General features: G+C 52.2%; 1 long non-coding RNA gene across 3 annotated transcripts; it reads right to left on the bottom strand.

Moving 5' to 3' along the window:
• Positions 1 to 735: 735 nt before the first annotated feature.
• Positions 736 to 3527, bottom strand: LOC139838533 (uncharacterized). Of its 3 annotated transcripts, none has more exons than XR_011755663.1 (3): positions 3110 to 3527; positions 2314 to 2993; positions 736 to 989 (listed from the first exon to the last, which is right to left on the bottom strand). It is a non-coding gene; the product is annotated as an uncharacterized lncRNA (long non-coding RNA). The 3 variants fall into 3 exon arrangements; XR_011755664.1 differs by having other exon boundaries at positions 2314 to 2977; XR_011755662.1 differs by having other exon boundaries at positions 2314 to 3527.
• Positions 3528 to 4001: the final 474 nt, after the last annotated feature.

The raw sequence follows: 4001 nt of genomic DNA, 5'->3' as shown, positions 1-4001 counted from the left end.
CAAATAGATAGTCAGCTACTTCGATGATTCATTGCCGCACAGGTACCGCGGCGGCACCGAGAGGAACGAAGTGACATCTCCCAAAGAAACTGTGCCCGGAGTCGGGCTGCTCGTCGGCTCTAATACCGCCTTCACCACGTCAAACAAGTGTTCCCCGGTAAGCTTACGCGGCCCCGGCATCGGCGGGCCGTTCGCCCACATCGTCACCCTATACCGGGGCAAGTTGCACGCCGCCGGCCTGACGCACACGAAGGATACCGCGGTGTCCATGCCGCAAGGGTGGATGTGCAAGGCGAACACTGCGCCATTCGTCCCGTAGCCGATGAACTGTCGTTTTGGCGAGCCCGGTGCCGGCACCTTCAGATGAACCAATCCGAAGTCCTCGTCGTACGGGAACCTATCCACAACGGTCAAGTGGGCTTCTCTGAGGTGTAGGATGAACGGTACCTGCGAATCGACGAATTCGCAGCTGGGGTGCGTGCAGAAGCAAGAGCCGTGCGGGCACGCCATCATGTGCTTGTCTTCCTCGTTGTAAGGGAACTCCCTCCCGCACCAGTCGTTGATGCACTGGATCGTCGGCTTCAGAGGCTGCTTGTGACGCCCCAGAACCGGTACCATGAGGATCCCAGCGAATCCGCCGAAATCCGCACGATATCGATTTTAGGAGACGCACCACCAAGCGCCTCGTACACGCCGAAGCATGCACGCGATGCGGGTGGAATCAATCACGAGCGGTAACATTACAACAAGATTACAATAGAGCCCGCAAGAAACATCTATATTACAACAACGACTCCAACGAGTCAAGATACAAATAGGTACATACAAAGATCCAAATCATACAGAAGATCAAATACATCCGAGTACGGACAAGATACAAATTTGGACTAAGAGTCCTGAAGATAACCAGTGACGTCCATAACCCTGCCCAGGCCAAGCCGGAAGGGTAACCTTGCTAGCGTCGTTCTTCATCATACCGATCTTCATACCTGCCCGGTTATATCCCGTAGAAGCAGCAATAAGTACGGGTTCGTACTTAACAAGACTTCAAGACGTATAAGCATTCGTCAACCAGTCGTCCTTTGTACTTGAGGCACGCAGGGGACTTAGAGGACGCAAGAGGAACGTCATAGGCAATATGGTGGGGTTAAGCGGCTACGCACAAGCACTAAAAACCTATAGAGACACTCTACAACAGTCGTCTATCAAAGAAGGTGAGAGAGCGCATAACTAACAGTTCTATACTCTGCAAACATAACACAGCCGATGCGTTCCCCCTTCGCCAAGAAGTACTTACAAAGGCACTCACACGGTTGTCAAGTTTTAACCATTTATTATTAGAGTTGTGCTAACTTACTACACAAGTTATTATGAATGACCAACAGGTGTAAGTTGTCTATGGTCGAGTCATACAGCTCCAAGTCGTCCATAACCGCGGACGCGGCTTATCGATAAGATTTAACCCTGCAGGGGTGCCCAAATGTGCCCACACGCACGATCAACCCACTTGCGACAGGTGGATATAACGACTCGCACTCTCCTTCACGACAACAATGTCCAGGAAGCCACCTAACTAAGTTAAACCCGAATCGAAGTCCGGCCGTATCTCCGAAGCGGACTTAGCTATGTGTGTCAACGTGCTAGGTGGTTTAAACACACACTGGGGCGATAAACCACTTCGCAGAGGCTCCACGACCTGTACGTGCATACCAGAAACAAGGGATACAAGGCACCCAGGGGCTTCCCAAAGTAAATAAGTAACAGGCTGGCATGCACGTAAACAACAAATGGTAAAACATTGCAAACTAGTTGTGGCCACTGGACAAAACTGTAGGTTCCGGCAGTGGTCAAGGGGAGACCCATAAGCATACCCACGTGTGGTTAGAGCGCTCAGTCTCGGAACAGATAACAAGAACTCGGGGTCCTAGGTTTCATGGAAACACAAGCGAGCCGTCATAAAACGAGCAACTGACCCACCGATGTCTCCGCTTAACAATTATTAACAAGTAACCATGATATTTCCACAGATATAACCATGTAGCATGTGTCATGATTTCCCAACAGATAACCCGAGAAGATAGCGATAACGGTAACACGATATAAACAACACTAGCATGCACTACGACTCGCAAGGCAGACCCGATAACCAAACAATAGCTGTAGGTGGTTGGTGGAGGCAATATAGGCTGCTTGAGGTAACAAGTGGAAGGGACACGTGACAAGAACGCAACTTAAGGATAGCATGAGGGAGAAGGCAAAATAAAATAGGTGAGCGACTTCTGCAGGGGCAGAAGTATAGGGGAAAATGCTTGCCTGTTAAAGCTTGCCGAGGAACATCCGGAGAACTTGTCGTATCTCACAACACCACTTCGCGATCCTATCCGGGAAGAAGCAAATGCTGGAACACACAACGTATGCAAGTCTTACTACTACGGATAAAGAAGATCCAACATGACCAAGATGATATGCATGGCATGGCAACGATGGTGCGATGCAACTTATCCAAATTAATCGGAGTCGGAACCCCGGACAAACAATTAAGGTTGAAGTTGCATTTATATCGGCAAAGTTAAGTGTTGATTAGCATGGCATATCATGGCAGGGGTGCGCTCCATCAAAATTAAACAGAGCGGGGAATACCACGTCGGCGTTCCGAAATACTCCGCATATATGTTAGGTGAACATGCATAACTATCAATGCGCGACATGATGCGAGATGCAAACAGATGAATTGATGGCATATTCATGTTCTTCACATTTTTCTGATCAACTTTCATATAAAACACTTTGCATTTCGAGTTACGATTCAAAAGATATGATTTATGCAAGAATTATATATTTCCTGGAATTTTCAGAAAAACTGAGAAAAGGAGAAACGTTTTATACCAAAGAAGGGAACACCACAGGGGCTGACGCGCGGGGCCGTAGATGCTGACACCGTGCTGACTGGATGTCGGGTTGTTTGGACGTTTTTCACCTGGGAGGAACCCGCCCTAGTCAATGACAGATGGGACCAGGAAGAAATGAATAAAATAAAGAGAAAAAGGATGGCTTTGCATGGCTCTGGAATTGAACACAGGATCACAGGGATGCAGTACAAGGAACGAACCAGCTGGGCTAGCTTCAGATCATGTGGTCGTGTACTGCACCAAACTGAACCGACAAAGCAGCTCCTTTGCCTGCTGCTACACGCGACGCTGATAGGTGGAGGTGGACGGAAGCTGAGGGAGCCGGCCGGCCAGAGGCGTCGACGGCGGGTGCGCGCTTTGCCGTGGCGTGGTCACGGTTGGAGCCGGACGTGGCCGATGCGGGTGAAGCAGAGTCCGGGGTGCTTGTAGAGTGCAGACAAAGTTGAGACGAACGCGGACGGTGCACTGGGTATCAAACACGGACAGATCGATTGGTCAAGGAAACACACAGGAACCAGCTGGTCTACTGCAGGTGTTGAGCAAGCACGGGAAAGAAGGAACTTGAGACTACCTGGCTGGCGACGCGACAGAGACCAGAAGAACGGAGACAAGCTCGGCCGGCGGATGACGTTCTTGACGGAGGCGGAAAACGGCCGGAGGCGGAGATGGGCGGAGCGGTTGGAGCATGAGTCTCACCAGTGAGCTGGCGACGAGGACGCGGATGCACGTCGAAGGAGACCGGGACGGGGCAGAACTGCGCCCCACGCGCGGACGCCCGGGGTCCGGGGTCGACGAGCGGCCGGCATGCACAGGATGGTTGGAGAAGGTGCGGCGCAAGGCGGAGGCTTGCAGAAGTAGCCGACGCTGGCCATGCACGCGGAGGACGACGGCGGGAGGCAAGTAGAGGCGCGCAACAGCGCACGGCGGAGACGGACAACGACGGCGACATGCGGACGCGGCACAGGTCATTGATGACGAGAACGTGCTGGCCCGACGGCCGGCGAGGAAGACGGAGCTCTTGGCGAGGCGCCGAGACTGGGACGCCGTGCAGGACGCGGACACGGTCGAGCACGTCGGGAGGATCTTGGGCGA

Source organism: Lolium perenne, chromosome 3 (assembly GCF_019359855.2).
Source record: "Lolium perenne isolate Kyuss_39 chromosome 3, Kyuss_2.0, whole genome shotgun sequence".
In the NCBI taxonomy this organism is placed as follows: domain Eukaryota; kingdom Viridiplantae; phylum Streptophyta; class Magnoliopsida; order Poales; family Poaceae; genus Lolium; species Lolium perenne.
This window is presented reverse-complemented; position numbering and strand designations above follow the sequence as displayed.